Source organism: Lissotriton vulgaris, chromosome 2_1 (assembly GCF_964263255.1).
Source record: "Lissotriton vulgaris chromosome 2_1, aLisVul1.2, whole genome shotgun sequence".
In the NCBI taxonomy this organism is placed as follows: Eukaryota; Metazoa; Chordata; class Amphibia; order Caudata; family Salamandridae; genus Lissotriton; species Lissotriton vulgaris.
The window spans coordinates 1,367,896,885-1,367,919,917 of NC_141687.1; positions in this window are offsets into that span (position 1 = coordinate 1,367,896,885).

The window sequence follows — 23,033 nt, forward strand, 5'->3', positions numbered from 1 at the left end:
GGTGCTGTTCAACGCAATTCTGAACGGCATGATGAGCCCCCCAACTTGGCTGGGGGCAGAGATAGTCCCTATATTCAAGAAGGGCTCGCCTCTGCTCCCAGCCAACTATAGGCCAATAAGCCTGATAGACGTTTCCCAGAAACTCTTCACTAGGCTACTTCTGGATCGTCTGTCGGAATGGATGTTGGATTATGATATTCTGAGTCCATTCCAGGTGGGATTCAGAAGGAAGATCTCCACCACAGACCAGGTCTTCCGGCTCGCCCTCATTTTTTGGAAAACGGTACAGCTGGAGGGTGGCAGCCTCTACACTGTATTCGTGGACCTGGGGGCGGCCTTCGACCTGGTCCCCCGCAGAAAACTCTGGGAGGTGCTGGCCAAACTGGGGGTCCCTAGGGGCTTGCTGGAGATGATTATCCGTCTCCACACTGCCAGCTTTGCTCAGGTGAGGTGTGGTAGGGAGGGGGCGCTGTCGAACCGGTTCCCCGTTGACAGGGGGGTAAGGTAGGGTTGTGTGCTCGCACCGACCCTGTTCTGCCTCTACATCAACAGGGTAATCTCCCACCTCAATGGGGTTGCCAACTCTGACGCTCCCAAGTTGGCAGGCGGCAGGGTGCCGGCGATTATGTTCGCCGACGACACCCTGCTGCTCTCAAAGTCCCCAATGGGGAAACAGCGCGTCCTAAATGGCTTTGTGGATTTTTGTGGGGAACACGGTTTAGAAATCAACACCCTAAATACCAAATTTATGGTCTTTAATCCCCCACCAAAACTACGATCTACCCCTACCATCGGCCAGAGCAGACTTGAAAGGGTGCGCACCTTTGAGTACCTTGGAGTCATGTTAAATGAGAATATGACCTGGTGCACACACCAACAGAAAGCACTACTTAAATTGGCCCAGTACTCGGGAGGGGTTATGAGGCTCATGGGAAATAACAGGTCATCCATAAAACCCGTCGGCCCACCCCTCCAAATTTATAGGGCACAGGCAAGGGGGGCCGCCATGTATGGTTGTGAGCTATGGGGTCACGTAGCTTCTCCAGAACTGGTGAGAGAGGAGAACAAGTTTATTAGGCGGGTGGTACGACTTCCGCCCAGCACGCCCCTTGTTCCACTAAGGTTAGATCTAGGGCTGCGACCTCTAAGTGAAGAACTGGCACTGCGTCCCTTAGTTTATTGGCGTAGGCTGTGGGCAGTCCCAGAACTGATTAGCTATAGGCAGGGTCTACAGGAGGTGCTAGCCATGCCTAACGCTGGGAAAATTAAATGGCTTATATTTATTAAAACTGAGCTGGAGGTTCTAGGCCTATCGACACTCTGGTCTGATCCTTCATCCGCATGCCCACTAATCCCCAAAAAGAGACTGGCAAAGGTCAACTACGACAGTAAACTAGCGGCACTCTGTCGTCAGCAAACCCTGGGGACACTTACGGAGTCATTTTTACGCATTAAGGACATTTACAGTTATGAACCAGCCCTGGACAAACTATATCCTGCTTTACTCAGGAAACTCTACTTGCAATGGAGGCATGGGACCCTTCCACTTCGAGCTCTAACTAGTAAGTGGAGTGAACCAGCAACTAGTTTCTGCCCAGCTTGTAGAGTGGCCAATGAATCTGAGCTCCACATAATCTTTTTCTGTCCGGCCTATAATGTCTCCCGCAAGAAATGGATCGTCCCTATATGCAGGAGCCTGGGGTTTGCGGAGTGCTTGGCCGTGTTTAGAGTACTGAAAACAGACTTGTCTGATCACATTGTCTTTGCTAAGGCTAAATATCTAGGTGCAATGTGGTTTCTGAGAAGTCAGTGCCTTAAGGCTGGTTATTGATTATTGATTTTCACTGTAGCATAAATCTGAAACTCTGTATCATTGAAAAACTTTTTTATGTACCCTGATGGATTTTTGATGTTTTTAATGTTTTATCGTCTTAATAATTATGAAATGGATTCTGTATATCTTTTATGGTGATAAATTACCGAAAAAAAGATTTATGAAATGAAATGATTATGCACCTTAGATGTATTATGTAACTGTTAGCATTCAAATATGATTTTGTGATTCACACTAAAAATTAAAATAATAACATGGACTGCACTTTGCGTGTGTGTGTGTGTGTTCCCCAGGCAGGCCTCATGAGAGCTGAAACGTGTCCCGTGGACCCCACAAACAACACCCTGCAGACAGAAGCAATCACTTCACCTCGTTGCAAGGAGGTATCTCTCCCCACCTTAAATTACAGGCATCTTGTCGGCTGCAGTTTAAAACGCAGTCTGGCATTCAAGCAGGTACACCATATTTCTATGTGGTTTGCCTTTAAAAATTCAGTTTGAGTATTTTGTCAACCCAATGGAAATCATATATTTTTTGATAGGGTACACTGTCCTTGTTAGAGCAAGACACACCTTTCAAAAGTGTTCCGTGCGTGATGCAACCAGTCAAACTGCTAAATACTATTATTATTAACCCATAATGGCACAAATAGGTCATTTTAAAATAAGAACTCCACCAATAACCTGGTAAACAACAGCATTCATAGATAGGAACTTTCCTTCAAATCATAGACAGATCAGGTATTGCGCATATATGTTTGTGTTGTAGACATTACCTCAACCGTCATGCAGTCACCAAAACCTGGTACTCTTGAAGCTTAGTGTTGAATGACATAGTTGCAAATGCTCATCTATACATGCAAATGTAAAGTGTGAAATAGTAAAAAAATAAAATGTCATACCTATAGACATGTTACCATTGTCACACGTTGCAGGAGATGAATATAACTACTGTACAACTTGTATATTCAGACAATATGTAACATTTTACACATATGATATGTTTCAGGTGGACACCATCCATTTGATGATGCGTAAGTAGGAAGTTTCTCCAGCCCTGATGTTGAAGGTGTACCATGTATACAGTAATATATGAGTATCCTAAATAGTTAAGTGCTGCCTTTGTGGAACTATTGCTAGACTATAAGCTCCTGATGTAATACACAGTGAATGAATGCTACACATCAAGGCCAATATATGGGTGTAGTTCTGTCACAGAGCAAGTGCAGGACTGCACTATATCAGAGTATATAAGTTGCATTTATGCCTGCAAACTATGTAGCTGAAATGAGTGGATGTGATGGTCAAGCCAAACACCCCATCAAGAGGGTGCTACTGTGGGTGGCTTCAACACAGACAATGTGTGTTGGAATGGATAACTCAGGGAGCATCACATATCCTTCAAGTCATGTTCCTCTTGCTACATGTGTTGGTGACTGATTAATACACATGCATGTGTCAATACCATAACCATGTTAAGTATCTTCTCTTGGTAGGCCCCTACTATAAGGTCAGAGAATGTTATGATTACTATGACTCTGGCACACCTACAACATGTTGATTGGTTGGCCATGTTGGTGCAAGGCAGCACAGTAAGAATGTGCGAGCAGACGTAGACAGTGTTGCATATATGTGGATATTTAAAATAAATAATGTAATGGTGCACTTATATAACGGATAAATGCAATGTAGCACTATCACCTACAAAGCTCACACCATTTGTACTGGTGACACAGGGTGAGCCTTTTATGCAGGGGTTGCGTTTTCCTTGTGTCATGACAAGCAAAGCAAAGGAAGGCTCATGTGAGATGTATCAGGCCTTCCAGCCCACCTACAATGACCCAGCTTAGGTTTGAAAATGTAGAGTAACATTATACTGACCTATGTGATAGTTTGCTTAACTCAGCATAAGGGAAGATTTAAATGAGCGCTGCAGAGGTATATTAATAAATCCACACCTTTTGACTTTTCACCATGCACAGAGCCAACAGAGTATTACACACTGGAATTAGTAAACATGGCACAAATTAACCTTGAGAGGCATGCGTCCCATTGATATAAATTAATAATACTGCCTGTAAACCACTCATACATGAACCATGCAATAAGTGTATATGTGTTGTCACTTGTTACCAGAATGTGCACTTGCACAAGTGGAGACAATGCATGAGCCATCAAAGGCAGTTTATTAAAGAGTAACAAGAGAAGAGATATAACAATATTACAGAGAATGAAGCATTATGTAAACATGAAAAGAAAAAGATAAGGGTGAGGGTACATAATAATATTTGTATCACATGGTGAACCAATTAAAATACATCATATAACAGGGAGGAAAAACATTATTTAAAAAGAAATGCTATGAAATTAGCAACAATTGAGGGTCAGAAACACAATATACAAAGATAGTCAACCAAGTAAACATAACAATAAAAGGTAATATAAAGCCAGCAGACTAATGAAACGATCAGTAATGATAGACTAACTACATCAATCAAATCAAATCAAATCAAGCTTTATTCGATCATATACATATAATCATAAAAGCAGACATCAAATTCTAAAAAATAAATAAGTCACAGTATAAAAATACAGGTAAAAAAAAGGACGATAAGAACAATCACATCTATACTAATATAATAAAGAGAGAGCCCAAACCTTTGGTGCTGTGGTTCCTGAGATTACCCGCCTCAATCACAACACCCAATACAGCGGTGGAAAGGGCAGTTGCAACAGAACGACATAGGCTATGCAGACGCCCACCATATACATTTAAAAGGTAAAAGAACCGTGCCAGCAAAGTAGTCCCTTGTGGGCATGTCTGCATTGTGCTGTGGGCGTGTGCTGGGGGCGTGACAAACGCTGGGGGCATGTGGTACGTTCCGCCCTTCATGCCATGTCTCAGATCGTGTGCTGTGGACGTGTGCTGGGGGCATAGGCGTGTGCGGGGCGCTGGATTACGGAAAAAAAGTGCGCTTTTTTTTTCGTAATCCCGCGCCCCTAAAAATATCCCTGTACCCCAAAACCCAAACCTAGCCCTGAACCCTAAAAATACTCCTGTACCCCAAAATCCAAACCTACCCCTGAACCCTAAAATACCCCTGTACCCCAAAACCTAAACCTAGCCCTGAACCCTTAAAATATCCCTTTACCCCAAAACTCAAACCTACCCCTGAACCCTAAAAATACCCCTGTACCCCAAAACTCAAACCTAGCCCTAAACCATAAAAATAACCCTGTACCCCAAAACCCAAACCTACCCCTGAACCCTAAAATACCCATGTACCCCAAATCCCAAACCTAGCCCTGAACCCTAAAAATACCCCTGTACCCCAAAACCCAAACCGAGCCCTGAACCCTTAAAATACGCTTGTACCCCAAAACCCAAACCTACCCCTGTACCCTAAAAATACCCCTATACCCCAACACCCAAACTTAGCCTGAACCCTAAAAATACCCCTGTACCCCATATCCCAAAACTATATCTGAACCCTTAAAATACCCAAACACCCCAAAACATATACCTCAGTGCCCCAAAACATATACCCCTATACCCATACTTACCTTATCCAAACATTAAAAAAAAACATGCTTTTACCATTCATGCATTTACAACGAATTTCGTTGTAAATTTATGCGTGGTAAAAGCATATAAAATGTAATGCCATGCATTATAATGGCATTGCGGAGTCATGGTACTTTCGTCATGAAAGTATGCGAAGTGATGGTATGCGGAAAGAAAGTTGCGGAATAATGGGTGTTTACCCTCCCCCGGTAAGTACATTGGTGGCACGGCGGCCCACATCTCCAGCAACATTCTCATATTTTTTCACCACCGATTTGAAAAATGCACAGGTCTCTCTCATTGATGGGCCAGCACCTACATACACTTTTAGACACAACTTCTGCGACAAGTTCTAGAATTGCGAACTTTAGAGCTGGGGAGCTACGTTCATATCTCACCATCAGCTCAAAATCCTGTGATTCCAGGCAAATCACTTTGTCTCCCCGTGCCTACCACAAATTAATGTGTTCTTCTGTAATGTAAATTGTGCTCATGTCATGTTGTCGAGTTCGCGCTATATAATATTGCAAGAAAAAATAAAGTAGGGAAACTCGAGTTCACACACTACTGAACGCGCACTCTTAAGTGCATCAGCAGTGCACCGTGAATCGGAGCGTTTCACAGGCCTGTCACAGATAAGAAATGCTATCAAAACAAATTCCTACAAAACAATATACTACTGGCCGGCAGCAATTCATACCCGGACAATGTGGGACGGGCTGCTAGTATTAAAATATTTATACAAATAAGTTTAAAAGGAAAATACCCATCAGGGTTCGAAAGAAATACTTTTCCTCAGCCACACAGCTTTCTTCAAAAAACTAGAAACCCTCCAAGCCACAAGTTCATTCTCTAAATATTGCAGTAGCACGAGGGCTGGACGACATTGCCTTAGGCCAAAAAAACTTAAAATGTGAAGTATCCAAAGTTTCCTTAGTTCATCAAAGAACTTACGGAAGAAAAGTAAATGAATGGTAGACTGTTCCGATGTAAAGTCAAATATACACCGAGGGAGATCTCTTGACCAATCATTCATTAACGGAATAGATAACGTTCTATGGACTATTCCTAATCGAAATCTCGTTAATAACATTCTATCATGGCCCTTGGAAACAAAATGTAAATACGGTTCCATGGCAAAGGTTGTAAGCCTTAATTGATGATAAATTACTGTGGGTTTGGGGGCTTCAACCGCTAATCTAGCAGATCCCAATATATCTAAACAGTCTTTCTTCAAAGATTTCCTTGATATTAGAGTCATTGAATTCGGTTTTAAATAATACTCAGGATGCCCAAGGTCTTTGACAAACTGAAAAATATACCTGAGCCAAGGAATTTTCAATGCTCCATCTAGATTCATACAATCATAAAGTACATCACGATTTAATTGGGTCTGTTCACCAACCCAAATCATGTGCCAAAGAAGTATGGGCTCAAGTTTAATAAGATCCCTAATATACAAAAGGCCCAACTCCTCGTGCCAGACAAAAGAAGACCTACCAGGTGGAACATTAAGAATATAATGAAGAAAATAAATTTCTACTGCTTGCAAGGAAGAGGGATTAGAAATGCCCCAAACCCCAGACCCATATACTGCAGTAGAAATACACTGAGCCTTGTATATATAAATATATATATGAGTTTGCTGGGGGGTTTCTTCCCTAATCTCTTTGTAAAAGTGGCCAAGGCACTGGTTGACCTATTAAAAGACAATTTTTTCTGGCCGATTGCTTGGGTCCAAGTGTCATTATAACTAAAAAGGACACCAAGATAAGAAAAGGTCCTTGTGTTAGCTAACTTGCTTCCCTCCCAAAATATGTCTCGACCAGTGGTGCTCCGGGACCCAGAAACACAATTCATTGTGACAGTCTTGGAAAGATTTATTTTTAATCCCAGATCACCCATAAAAGCACTAAAACTGGTCAGGGCTTTTTGTAGAGCATTACCTGTTCGCGCCATAAGAACCGCATTGTCGGCATAAAGGAGAGCAGGAATTCCTCTCCCACCAACTTGCGGAAAATCCGAGCCCCTATTAAGAAGTGCGTCGGCCATACCATTTATATATAAGTTGAAAAGAAAAGGGGCCAACACACAACCCGACGCATCCCTCTTCTAACAGGAAATCCCTAGGTACATTGCCCATTCATCCCAAATCTAACGCTAGCTAAGGGTCTCTTATAGAAGCGATGCAAGAAAGCGATTAAGCCATGATCCACTCCAAGATCAACGAGTGTCTCCCATAGTCTCACGTGGACAACAGAATCGAAGGCTGCAGTCAAGTCAACGAAAACTAAATATAGTTTCCCATTTTTTGCTCGTATATATTTCCCGACGATCATAGCCAGGTTAAGACTTTGTTCAAGGGTGCCCAGGCCCTCCCGGAACCCATACTGCAGGTCAGACAGAACATTGGATTTGGTTGCCCAATCCTGTAGCCGCTGCAAGATGACTCGACCTACCACCTTTACCATAGAATCAAGAAGGGAGATTGGTCTGTAACATACAGGGTCTTGACAATCTCCCTTCTTGAAAATTGGCACAATGATTGATTCAGACCACGTCTTGGGAAAGTTGGAACAGTCGCTAGCATTAATCAGCTGTGTTAACAGAGGGGCCCATAACTAAATATTTGACTTAAACAGGTCAACTGGGCCCCCATCAGGACCAGGGACCTTGCCCCTAGTACTTCGGTCAAGGGCTTGGAAGTGGTTAAGACCAGAAAATAGCTGGTCTTAAAATTGGTGAAAATACTTGGGGCCTCATTTCAGAAGTGTTTGTGCTGGACAGCGCAGCAAAGAATATTGCTGCGCTTCCCCGCGCCAAAACAAAAGCTCAGGAATGCGCCCTACAATAAGATAGGACACAGTCCTGGACCTAATTCCTAAAAAGTGTTCCATTGCTGAAACAAAACAGCATTGGTAAACATTTCACTGTACCCTCCTTGTGACACCATGGATGCGCCGTATTTACTGTACGGCGCTCAATGTCGCAAGTATCTGTCGGCGATAAAATCACGCATTGTGGCACTTTTGTCCCAAGTATGACGTAATTCCAGCACTGCATGGGGCAGGCCTATCCCTATGGCACTGCATCACCCTCAAGCCCGCCATGAGGCAGACGTAAGGTTTTGACGCAGAGGCATCCTAGAATTGTCGCAGTGAAATCTCTAGATTTCACTCCACCTCTCCTATGAGGCTTTTTTCCTGGTGGGAACGCCCACCCGGCATACATCCTCCCGACGCAGGTAGACTGTGGCATAGATGTTCACAAGGTCACGCATATGCCTAGATGCGTCCCTTTGTACAGAGCCTAGAATAACATCCAAAGTGTCTGCTGACACCATCCCTGGTGGAGCTGCCAGGGTGTCAACGCAGTTAGAGCTTCATCTGTGGAGTTTGCGTGCTGCTGTGCTGCATCTGTAAGCTTTGGCACAGTGGTGGTCCTCCCTCTTTTTTGCAATGCAGTGCAGCTCAACAAGCTGACCTGCTGACCTTCACTGCATGAAAGTGTGTTCAATCTGGCCCACAGTGTTGGAAGGAACACATTCCTATTAAGTAGGTCCCTGACCCAATTTAAAAATTGCAGAATTTAACATACATGAAGAGCGGCAGTGCTTTGCCGGAACAAATGTAGCAGCTGATATTACTACAGAGCTTGGGAGATATCAGTCACTGAGAAAGTTCTAGGCTGAAGTGTTGAGGTCAATATGTCAGTTGAAAAAATTGCATGGATGCATGTGTGGGAATCAACAAAAACCACACATGTTACACGTTCCCAGGGCAAGTTAACGTTAGGTTTTCATTTGCACACACTTGTTCCATTACCCATTTGGCATGTTATGCAGAGCAATGCAAAGAAGCTTAATGAGCCTTATAACAACCTAATAGACTGCAATTGTGGACATTGAAAAACCTTAACAAATAATGACTAATTGTGAGTTTGTGGACAAATGTTAAATTGTATCAAATTAAGTGTAGAGTGGAATATACATTGATGGTATATGTCTAATGAATACTTTCCTCCTGTGTTGAATAGGGCAATACATATTAGGAGAGGTCATTCAGTAAAATCATGACTGTTGTAATGGTAGTTGTTCCTTCCATCTAAGGTCGAAATGTGGCTCATAGACAGGCACCCTAGCCCCATGGTGCAACAATTCCTCAGTTGGTGCAATTGAAAAAATAATGGTAACCCACTATGACGACCCTAAAATGTAATATTTGTTGTACACAAATTGTAGTTCTGCATTGAATTTCAGACACAACACTGTACACAAAGGAGCAGGGACCTACCTAATGCACCTTATAATTAGGGGGTATTTGTAGTAGTTGTGCTGGCCTGTGGACTGTCCATGCTTCAATCAAATAACAATGCACTTGGCAAAAATGTTTGAGTGTTGCTTGTGTGTGAATAATAGAAATGTTTAAGTATTGTAAAGGTGTATGTGACTTCTGTATGGCTAAATGTTATGCAGGGTATCCCACAAATGCTTATCAATACCCTTGTGTGGACAAATGGCACGGTGCATTGTGTAAAAAATGCTTTTGAGGCTCCTGTGTGGGAAAAAAAGGCAAGGTGTGGAGCGCAAACATGTTTTGCGTGAAACTTGTGTTAGGAACCATGACTCAACGCTGCACAAATAGGGTGGATACACTCAGGAAATGATGCAGTGGGTGTGGCAGCATACCAGGAAGAGTCTGAAAGTTACTTCCACTTTCTCTTAGTGTTTGGTACTTCCTGGTTGTGTCTGGAGGTGTTTATTGATTTTGGAGAGATTTGTGGAGTTTGTGCCTTGTCACTAGTGTGCAGTTAGTCTGTTATATGTATTGCCTGTGTCTTATTTGTATAGCAATATGTTTGTCATTGTGTGCCATTCATATTTGTCTGTCTGTGAGAGTTTGGGGATTAATTATGTAGGTATGTGCATGGGTTTTAGAGTTTTTCTTTTCCTGTTCCTAGTTACTGGGTGTATTAAGCTTATGTCTCGGATTGGAAGAGGGAGCAACTTTGAGGAGACTGAGGTAGGAGCATTAATCTGGCTCAAACCACTATTTTCCTCACCCGTTTGGGGCTGTAGGCCGAGTGAGCCAAGGCTACAGTCTGGAAGCGAGACGCGTGAGGTTGGAGCAAGTTTACAAATGCATGTCCCTTGTCACGTCCATGGAGCGCAGCATCAACCAGCTGCAACACTGATGGACTGATTGCCAGCGAGGCAGACTTTGTACTATAACAAGATTAGGTAAGTTACAAAATTTAGGTTTGATGAAGTATATGATGTGATCATACATAACACTTTACAAGTAAAAATGCTACAGTGAGGTAGAGATTGCCTCCAGGAGACATTCACTATATTGTGCCCTGGTGGTGCACATCATTGGTGTGTCATCTTGTTAAAACCCCTTGCCATAAGGGTGTTACAGAAGGTGGAGCTGATGCGTGTGCAACCCCCTTATGTAATCATCTTATTTGTGTCATCCCCATAATGAGAAGGCCTTCCCTCAAATCTGTGTGTGCTACAGACCCCATGGGAATCAGGTAATCATGCTGATTATGAACCACTCACAGACTGCTCCTGTTGCCTATCATTGGATTGCACCTTTGCACAGCTGCCTTGGAGAACAGCACGCCTCCCCACCGAAGCGTTTCTGCTGGTGTGAGCACGTTCTGCAATCGGCAGAACTTGACATCGCTCCCAGCTGGAAGCCGTGTGGGTTGAGGTCTGCAGGGGAGTTCAAGAGAAGGGTGCCGACCGGGGGACTGCGAGGACCAGCATTCCTCAGTTAGCGCAGCTGGTGCCTCTTCCCCCGGCGGCCACGCCCACCGCCTCCCGCTTCTTAACCTTTCGTGACACCCGCTTCGCGGGTGCCACTCACAGATTGCTCCTGTTGCCTATCATTAGATTGCACATTTGCACAGCTGCCTTGGAGAACAGCACGCCTCCCCACCGAAGCGTTTCTGATGGTGTGAGCGCGTTCTGCAATTGGCAGAACTTGACATTGCTCCTAGCTGGAAGCGGTGTGGGTTGAGGTCTGCAGGGGAGTTCAAGAGAAGTGTACCGACCGGGGGACTGCGAGGACCAGCATTGCTCAGTTAGCGCAGCTGGTGCCTCTTCCCCCGGCGGCCACGCCCACCGCCTCCCGCTTCTTAACCTTTCGTGACACCCGCTTCGCGGGTGCCACTCACAGATTGCTCCTGTTGCCTATCATTGCATTGCACCTTTGCACAGCTGCCTTGGAGAACAGCACGCCTCCCCACCGAAGCGTTTCTGCTGGTGTGAGCGCGTTCTGCAATCGGCAGAACTTGACATCGCTCCCAGCTGGAAGCCGTGTGGGTTGAGGTCTGCAGGGGAGTTCAAGAGAAGGGTACCGACCGGGGGACTGTGAGGACCATCATTCCTCATTTAGCGCAGCTGGTGCCTTTTCCCCCGGCGGCCACGCCCACCGCCTCCCGCTTCTTAACCTTTCGCAACACCCGCTTCGCGGGTGCCGCTCACAGACTGCTCCTGTGTCCTATCACTGGATTGCACCTTTGCACAGCTGCCTTGGAGAACAGCACCCCTCCCCACCGAAGTGTTTCTGCTGGTGTGAGCTCGTTCTGAAATTGGCAGAACTTGACATCGCTCCCAGCTGGAAGCAGTGTGGGTTGAGGTCTGCAGGGGAGTTCAAGAGAAGTGTACCGACCGGGGGACTGCGAGGACCAGCATTGCTCAATTAGCGCAGCTGGTGCCTCTTCCCCCGGTGGCCACGCCCACCGCCTCCCGCTTCTTAACCTTCCGTGACACCCACTTCGCGGGTGCCACTCACAGATTGCTCCTGTTGCCTATCATTGCATTGCACCTTTGCACAGCTGCCTTGGAGAACAGCACGCCTCCCCACCGAAGCGTTTCTGCTGGTGTGAGCGCGTTCTGCAATCAGCAGAACTTGACATCGCTCCCAGCTGGAAGCCGTGTGGGTTGAGGTCTGCAGGGGAGTTCAAGAGAAGGGTACCGACCGGGAAACTGCGAGGACCATCATTCCTCATTTAGCGCAGCTGGTGCCTCTTCCCCCGGCGGCCACGCCCACCGCCTCCCGCTTCTTAACCTTTCGCAACATCCGCTTCGTGGGTGCCGCTCACAGACTGCTCCTGTAGCCTATCATTGGATTGCACCTTTGCACAGCTGCCTTGGAGAACAGCACGCCTCCCCACCGAAGTATTTCTGCTGGTGCGAGCGCGTTCTGCAATTGGCAGAACTTGACATCGCTCCCAGCTGGAAGCCTTGTGGGTTGAGGTCTGCAGGGGAGTTCAAGAGAAGGGTACCGACCGGGGGACTGCGAGGACCAGCATTCCTCAGTTAGCGCAGCTGGTGCCTCTTCCCCCGGCGGCCACGCCCACCGCCTCCCGCTTCTTAACCTTTCGCGACACCCGCTTCGTGGGTGCCGCTCACAGACTGCTCCTGTTGCCTATCATTGGATTGCACCTCTGCACAGCTGCCTTGGAGAACAGCACGCCTCCCCACCGAAGCATTTCTGCTGGTGTGAGCGCGTTCTGCAATCAGCAGAACTTGACATCGCTCCCAGCTGGAAGCCGTGTGGGTTGAGGTCTGCAGGGGAGTTCAAGAGAAGGGTACCGACCGGGGGACTGCGAGGACCAGCATTCCTCAGTTAGCGCAGCTGGTGCCTCTTCCCCCAGCGGCCACGCCCACCGCCTCCACGTACATTATTGACGTAACCTCCACCACGACGCGGGACGCGCGCGGGACGGAGCTTGGGGCAAAGACCGGGCAAATAGCGGGCCGTTTGAGGCCGTTCGAGTACGGCAGAGTCTGGTCCGGGCTATACCCCTTGGCCCCATTCTTGTCGTTGGAAATACACCTGTTAGCGGCGCACGATGAGGATAAGGCGCAATGTTCACACATGAGTACAGAAGCAGGGCAGCCAAGGGGAAGTTGCAAAATGGAACACTTGATGACTTCATCACTAGAACTAATACCGCCATAGATATGGAGATCAGTAAGATGCAGCATAGGGTCTCCATTGAACTTGATGCAGCTAGAAGGCTATCCCAGGAGCTGGCCTTCGCCAAAAAATCCTCTTTGGGTCACTTTGCCCTTGCCAAAACACCGGACCGCACAATGGGACCAGCATCGATTCTAACGCAGGCAGTCATCCATCACCCACCTGCCTCACCTCCTCCTGGCCCAGTATCGAAGGTCGGGTCTCCATGTGTAGCCCCCCCATCCCTAGTTCATCATTATGTAGGGTGGGAGGGGTAGAGGGGCCCCCCTTGGAGACGCTACCAACCGCCAACTGTAAGGTCTCGAGTGCAAGGATCTCCCCTACCCCCCTAAAGGGTTCCAACCAGAAACGAAAGCGTAACATCACCACCGCCTATTCTAGGAAAAAGGCCAGGGTTGCAAAGGCTCAGTTACCCTCCCAAGTACTAGCTCAGCCATCCCACTCACTCCTTCCCATGGTAAATAGTTACCCCTCAGTATCAGAACCTAGTCCAGCGAAGTCGATGGGGGAATATGAGAATCTCGTAATTGAAAGTGAGAACGGTGGGGTACCACTCTGTACGATTGAAGGAAAGGATGTGGAATTTTTAACGATTGTGTGGGAAACGTTAAAAAAACTCCTATTCCCCTTGGAAGTTAGACTCTCTCGAATAGAAACCCAGCTCCTCGAGACAGAAAAAAGTATTCTAAATCTTGCCACCCTGACTATACCTGGCAATAAACCAACTAGCCAACCAGCTGCGACCCACACCCCATCAGTAGCTGTTGCCATTCCACCAGCACCTCCGGTGATTAAACCCATTCCAAAACCTCTGCATAAGGTCCCTGCAAGCACCACCGTCATTAGAGTAGCGGGAAGCGCAAACGAGTTGCCGGCTCCCTCTGTACCAGCTCCGAAAGTAATAGCTGCCCCTAGGGCTAAAGACCGTAACACTTACTACTCCACCCCACAGAGACAAAAATCTTTTAAAAACCACTATAGGGGCTATTTTGATCTTCCCCCAGATGTAAGACCATATGTAGTAGTCCTCACGGGGGTGCCAGAAATTCCATACCAACAGCAGGAGGACTTTGGGTCATTAAAAAATAAGGTCATCCACTGGCTCAATGTAAACAGGCCATTACCCAATCACCTGAGAAGTAAAATTCTCATGGTGCGACGGGTCCCTTGGATAGGCACCTCGCACAAATCCGTCTCAGGTGATTGTGTTATTGTCTCATTCGAAGATCCCAACACTGCACACTTTATTCATTCATGGAGCAATCACGGAGCTAATTTGCCCATAGCAACTAGACCATTAACTTACTTTTATCCCCTGCGCTTTCAGTCCCACACGGGGGGAAACTGGAATTGGAATACGATCGCGGTGCGAAACTGAGTGCAGGGTGGGCCATCCAACTACTGGCAAGACACACATGGAGGGTGGAATGGGGTTCCCACTCACAACAGATTTGGATGTCTTGAGGATGTGGACTGACTTTCCCATAGGGCTATCGATACATCGTCCCTGGCAGACTCACACTGTTCTCTGTCTAACCCTTTACCGTGCTCTGTTCCACCAATACCTCACAGGATTACCGACACACTGTCCCTGGCATATTCACATTGTTCCCCGTCTCACTCTTTATCGCGCCCTGCCCCACCACCATCACTATATTTCCCTGGAGACTGCAATCAAATCACGGGTGAGATTAGGCACATAGAGGAGCAGGCCGTTGACCATCCCGCGGGGGGCACACTCACTGAGCACACAAAAGAAGAAGATGATATCACCAACCCAGGCCTAGCTGGTCATAATAACAAGGATAATGCCCTCCCTGAGGTGCTTAATGCAACATGCTCACTGGCAATAGAGGGATTGTCTTGTCCCAACTACAGCCAGTGTAGGATAAGCAGGTGCCCTTTGGTTTCTAAATCTATTGAGGAGGTGGGGGCTCCCAGAACACTTTCAATACTTTCTTGGAACGTTGCCGGGTTGGCTAACAAATTAGATTCCTCAGAGTGGGTGGAATTCATTGAGGAATATGACATATGTCTGTTCCAGGAAACGTGGGCTAGAGAACAACAGTCCCGCACAGGGTACGCTACCTTTGAGATTGTGGCAAAATGGGGTGGGTAGGGTCGACTGTCCGGTGGTTTGTTGATTTGGGTAGGTTCCCACCTTGGATGCAGGGCGAGAAACCTCAAAACCAACTCACCGGACTTTCAGTGTGTTGTTTTGGAGTGGCCATCCGATGTTAGAGTAGCATTAATAAATGTATACTCTAGACCGGTTGGGATTAGGGGCACCTCGGGGACAACTGAGGACTTAGCTGTGTTCCTCGACTCTGCCACCCTCTGCCCATCACTTATAATTGGAGGGGACTTTAACATTCAGTATGAGCCCCTCCCGGATCATTTGGAAGGGGTAATTAACGAAGAGGATGATCTCTGAGAGATACCCACCTTGCCGGGCCCACCACTAAAATCATGGTTACCCCTAGCCACTCAAATGACATCTTTCACTTTATCCCACTCATTGAGGGCTTGCAATGGGTGGCTCAAGGGAGACATCCCACCCCAGCCCACCTTCAATAGACCAGGGCACGAATCACGGATAGATTATATCCTGGTTTCAACGAAGGATTGGGCCAAAGTGAGGGACTTTACGATACTCAAAAGGACTGACAGTGACCATAATGTTTTGTCATTGAGGTTCGCTGTCCAGGGTATGCCTACGGCAACCACAGATAAAAATCTAGCATTTCCGGATGGTCTAGTTGCAACTAGCAACAGACGTAGAATTAGATGGCCAAGACTAGTGCAGAACCCAAAAAAAATATCCAGAGGCTATATGAGGCAGTGGTCCCTGCCCTTGAAATAGTTGGGGATCTCTTCCCTCACTCACCCACTCCTGATAAGTTCAGCGTGCTTGGGGATATTCATTCGAGCTTTGTTCCAACTTAGCAGAAGTATTGAACCCGGTGGCCAGGACGAAAAAGGACAAGGGGAGAAGAGCCTCATGGTTCAATGCTTCTTGTAGGAGAGCAAAGGCCGACCTCCTGGAGTCTCTTAAAATCCGGGAAACTCCTAGCAAGATTAGGGATAAGCGGATGGCCTACAAGTCTATCATCCGCAATGCCAAAATAGAATGGGACCAGAATAACTGGTCTGAAATGACGGCTGCCCTAGCACTTCGAGATGCCCGTAAATTCTGGCAGATCGTCAAGCACGGTTCAGCTGAACCTATAGCGGCAGTAGATGCAAATATTGCAGCCGCTGTGTGGGAGGACCACTTTAAATGTTTGTATAGCGCGCCCGACCAGGGTCAATCAGGGTACCCACCCGAACCAGCAATGGCTCAACCCCTCGAAAGCGCATCCCAGATGGATGGGTTCACCTTGGAAGAACTTAATATGGCAATTTTGGGTCTCGCTGCTGAAAAGGCGCCAGGCCTGGATAAGCTTCCAGGTGACCTTTATAGGCATGAAGTTAAGATCTGGGCCCCGTATTTGAGGGTGCTGTTCAACGCAATTCTGAACGGCATGATGAGCCCCCCAACTTGGCTGGGGGCAGAGATAGTCCCTATATTCAAGAAGGGCTCGCCTCTTCTCCCAGCCAACTATAGGCCAATAAGCCTGATAGACGTTTCCCAGAAACTCTTCACTAGGCTACTTCTGGATCGTCTGTCGGAATGGATGTTGGATTATGATATTCTGAGTCCATTCCAGGTGGGATTCAGAAGGAAGATCTCCACCACAGACCAGGTCTTCCGGCTCGCCCTCATTTTTTGGAAAACGGTACAGCTGGAGGGTGGCAGCCTCTACACTGTATTTGTGGACCTGAGGGCGGCCTTCGACCTGATCCCCCGCAGAAAACTCTGGGAGGTGCTGGCCAAACTGGGGGTCCCTAGGGGCTTGCTGGAGATGATTATCCGTCTCCATACTGCCAACTTTGCTCAGGTGAGGTGTGGTAGGGAGGGGGCGCTGTCGAACCGGTTCCCCGTTGACAAGGGGTAAGGTAGGGTTGTGTGCTCGCACCGACCCTGTTCTGCCTCTACGTCAACAGGGTAATCTCCCACCTCAATGGGGTTGCCAACTCTGACGCTCCCAAGTTGGCAGGCGGCAGGGTGCCGTCGATTATGTTCGCCGACGACACCCTGCTGCTCTCAAAGTCGCCAATGGGGATACAGCGCGTCCTAAATGGCTTTGTGGATTTTTGTGGGGAACACGGTTTAGAAATCAACACCCTAAAGACCAAATTTATGGTCTTTAATCCCCCACCAAAACTACGATCTACCCCTACCATCGGCCAGAGCAGACTTGAAAGGGTGCCCACCTTTGAGTACCTTGGAGTCATGTTAAATGAGAATATGACCTGGTGCACACACCAACAGAAAGCACTACTTAAATTGGCCCAGTACTCGGGAGGGGTTATGAGGCTCATGGGAAATAACAGGTCATCCATCAAACCCGTCGGCCCACCCCTCCAAATTTATAGGGCACAGGCAAGGGGGGCCGCCATGTATGGTTGTGAGGTATGGGGTCACATAGCTTCTCCAGAACTGGTGAGAGAGGAGAACAAGTTTATTAGGCGGGTGGTACGACTTCCGCCCAGCATGACCCTTGTTCCACTAAGGTTAGATCTAGAGCTGCGACCTCTAAGTGAAGAACTGGCACTGCGTCCCTTGGTTTATTGGCGTAGGCTGTGGGCAGTCCCAGAACTGATTAGCTATAGGCAGGGTCTACAGGAGGTGCTAGCCATGCCTAACGCTGGAAAAATTAAATGGCTTAAATTTATTAAAACTGAGCTGGAGGTTCTAGGCCTATCGACACTCTGGTCTGATCCTTCATCTGCATGCCCACTAATCCCCAAAAAGAGACTGGCAAAGGTCAACTACGACAGTAAACTAGCGGCACTCTGTCGTCAGCAAACCCTGGGGACACTTACGGAGTCATTTTTACGCATTAAGGACATTTACAGGTTTGAACCAGCCCTGGACAAACTATATCCTGCTTTACTCAGGAAACTCTACTTGCAATGGAGGCATGGGACCCTTCCACTTCGAGCTCTAACTAGTAAGTGGAGTGAACCAGCAACTAGTTTATGCCCAGCTTTTAGAGTGGCCAATGAATCTGAGCTCCACATAATCTTTTTCTGTCCGGCCTATAATGTCTCCCGCAAGAAATGGATCGTCCCTATATGCAGGAGCCTGGGGTTTGCGGAGTGCTTGGCCGTGTTTAGAGTACTGAAAACAGACTTGTCTGATCACATTGTCTTTGCTGTGGCTAAATATCTAGGTGCAATGTGGTTTCTGAGAAGTCAGTGCCTTAAGGCTGGTTATTGATTATTGATTTTCACTGTAGCATAAATCTGAAAATCTGTATCATTGAAAAACTTTTTTATGTACCCTGATGGATTTGTGATGTTTTTAATGTTTTATCGTCTTAATAATTATTAAATGGATTCTGTATATCTTTTATGGTGATAAATTACCGAAATAAAGATTTATGAAATGAAATGATTATGCACCTTATATGTATTATGTAACTGTTAGCATTCAAATATGACTTTGTGATTCACACTAAAAATTAAAATAATAACATGGACTGCACTTTGCGTGTGAGTGTGTTCCCCAGGCAGGCCTCATGAGAGCTGAAACGTGTCCCGTGGATCCCACAAACAACACCCTGCAGACAGAAGCAATCACTTCACCTGGTTGCAAGGAGGTCTCTCTCCCCACCTTAAAGTACAGGCATCTTGTCGGCTGCAGTTTAAAACGCAGTCTGGCATTCAAGCAGGTACACCATATTTCTATGTGGTTTGCCTTTAAAAATTCAGTTTGAGTATTTTGTCAACCCAATGGAAATTATATATTTTTTGATAGGGCACACTGTCCTTGTTAGAGCAAGACACACCTTTCAAAAGTGTTCCGTGCGTGATGCAACCAGTCAAACTGCTAAATACTATTATTATTAACCCATAAAGGCACAAATAGGTCATTTTAAAATAAGAACTCCACCAATAACCTGGTAATCAACAGCATTCATAGATAGGAACTTTCCTTCAAATCATAGACAGATCAGGTATTGCGCATATATGTTTTTGTTGTAGACATTACTTCCACCTTCATGCAGTCACCAAAACCTGGTACTCTTGGAGCTTAGTGTTGAATGACATAGTTGCAAATGCTCATCTATACATGCAAATGTAAAGTGTGAAATAGTAAAAAAATAAAATGTCATACCTATAAACATGTTACCATTGTCACACGTTGCAGGAGATGAATATACCTACTGTACAACTTGTATATTCAGACAATATGTAACATTTTACACATATGATATGTTTCAGGTGGACACCATCCATTTGATGATGCGTAAGTAGGAAGTTTCTCCAGCCCTGATGTTGAAGGTGTACCATGTATACAGTAATATATGAGTATCCTAAATAGTTAAGTGCTGCCTGTGTGGAACTATTGCTAGACTATAAGCTCCTGATGTAGTACACAGTGAATGAATGCCACACATCAAGGCCAATATATGGGTGGAGTTCTGTCACAGAGCAAGTGCAGGACTGCACTATATCAGAGTACATAAGCTGTATTCATGCCTGCAAACTACATAGCTGAAATGAGTGGATGTGATGGTCAAGCCAAACACCCCATCAAGAGGGTGCTACTGTGGGTGGCTTCAACACAGAGAATGTGTGTTGGAATGGATAACTCAGGGAGCATCACATATCCTTCAAGTCATGTTCCTCTTGCTACATGTGTTGGTGACTGATTAATACACATGCATGAGTCAATACCATAACCAAGTTAAGTATCTTCTCTTGGTAGGCCCCTACTATAAGGTCAGAGAATGTTATGATTACTATGACTCTGGCACACCTACAACATGTTGATTGGTTGGCCATGTTGGTGCAAGGCAGCGCAGTAAGCATGTGCGAGCAAACGTAGACAGTATTGCATATATGTGGATATTTTAAATCAATAATGTAATGGTGCACTTATATAACGGATAAATGCAATGTAGCACTATCACCTACAAAGCTCACACCATTTGTACTGGTGACACAGGGTGAGCCTTTTATGCAGGGGTTGCTTTTTTCTTGTGTCATGACAAGCAAAGCAAAGGAAGGCTCATGTGAGATGTACCAGGCCTTCCAGCCCACCTACAATGGTCCAGCTTAGGTTTTGAAATGTAGAGCAACATTATACTGACCTATGTGATAGTTTGCTTAACTCAGCTTAAGGGAAGCATTAAATGGGCGCCGCATAGGTGTATTAATAAATCCACACCTTTTGACTTTTCACCATGCACAGTGCCAACAGAGTGTTACACATTGGAATTAGTAAACATGGCTCAAATTAACCCTGAGAGGCATGCGTCCCATTGATATAAATTATTAATACTGCCTGTAAACCGCCCATACATGAACCATGTCATAAGTGTATATGTGTTGTCACTAGTTACCAGAATGTGCACTTGCACAAGCCGAGACAATGCATGAACCATCAAAGGCAGTTTATTAAAGAGTAACAAGAAAAGACATATAACAATATTACAGAGAATGAAGCATTATGTAAACATGAAAAGAAAAAGATAAGGGTGAGGGTGCATAATAATATTTGTATCACATGGTGAACCAATTAAAATGCATCATATAAAACTATAGGAAAAAAAGGGAGGAAAAACATTATTTAAAAAGAAATGCTATGAAATAAGCAACAATGGAGGGTCAGAAACACAATATACAAAGATAGTCAACCAAGTAAACATAACAAATGGTAATATAACACCAGCAGAGTAATGAAACATTCAGTAATGAAAGACTAACTACATCAATCAAATCAAATCAAGCTTTATTCATATAATCATAAAAGCAGACATCAAAAAAAAAAAAAGTCGCAGTATAAAAATACAGGTAAAAAAAGGATTATAGAACAATACATTTTAAAATATTTATACAAATAAGTTTAAAAGGAAAATACCCATCAGGGTTCGAAAGACATACTTTTCTTCAGCCATACAGCTTTCTTCAGAAAACCAGAAACCCTCCAAGCCACAAGTTCATTCTCTAAATATTGCAGTCGCACGAGGGCTGGACGACATTTCCTTGGGCCAAAAAACCTTAAAATGGGAAGTATCTAAAATTTCCTTAGTTCATCAAAGAACTTACGGAAGAAAAGTAAATCAATGGTAGACCTTTTCGGATGTAAAGTCACACATACACTGAGGGAGTTCTCTTGACCAATCATTCATTAATGGAATAGATACAATTCTATGGACTATTCCTAATCGAAATCTTGTTAATAACATTCTATCATGGCCCTTGGAAACAAAATGTAAATACGGTTCCATGGCAAAGGTTATAAGCCTTAATTGATGATAAATGACTGTGGGTTTGGGGGCTTCAACAGCTAATCTAGCACATCCCAATATATCAAAACAGTCTTTCTTCAAATATTTCCTTGATATTTGAGTCATTGAATTCGGTTTTAAATAATACTCAGGATGGCCAAGGTCTTTGACAAACTGAAAAATATACCACAGCAAAGGAATTTTCAATGCTCCATATAGCTTCATGCAATCACATAGGGTATCACAATTTAATTGGATCTGTTCACTAACCCAAATCCTGTGCCAAAGAAGTATGGGCTCAAGTTTAATAAGATCCGTAATATACGAACGGCCCAACTCCTCGTGGCAGACAAAAGAAGACATACCAGGTGGAACATTAAGAATATAACAAAGAAAATAATTTTCTACTGTTTGCAAGGAAGAGGTATTAGAAATGCCCCAAACCCCTGCCCCATCAACCGCAGTAGTATATATAAGTTTGCTGGGGGCTTTCCTCCCTAATCTCTTTGTAAAAGTGGCCAAGGCACTGGTGGACCTATTAAAAGGCAATTTTTTTGGGGCGATTGCTTGGGTCCAAGTGTCATTATAACTAAAAAGGACACCAAGATAAGAAAAGGTCCTTGTGTTAGCTAACTTGCTTCCCTCCAAAAATATGTCTCGACCAGCGGTGCTCCGGGACCCAGAAACACAATTCATTGTGAAAGTCTTGGAAAGATTTATTTTTAATCCCAGGTCACCCATAAAAGCACTAAAACTGGTCAGGGCTTTTTGTAGACTATTACCTATTCGCGCCATAAGAACCGCATTGTCGGCATAAAGGAGAGCAGGAATTCCTCTCTCACCAACTTGCGGAAAATCCGAGCCACCATTAAGAAGTTCGTCGGCCATACCATTTATATATAAGTTGAAAAGAAAAGGGGCCAACACACAACCCTGACACATCCCTCTTCTAACATGAAATCCCGAGGTACATTGCCCATTCGTCCCAAATCTAACGCTAGCTGAGGCTCTCTCATAGAAGCGATGCAAGAAAGCGATTAAGCCATGATCCACTCCAAGATCAACGAGTCCCATAGCCTCAAATGGACAACAGAATCGAAGGCTGCAGTCAAGTCAACAAAAACTAAATATAGTTTCCCATTTTTTGTTTGTGTATATTTCCCGATGATCATAGCCAGGTTAAGACTTTGTTCAAGGGTGCCCAGGCCCTCCCGGAACCCATACTGCATGTCAGATAGAACATTGGATTCGGTTGCCCAATCCTGTAGCCGCTGCAAGATGACTCGACCTACCACC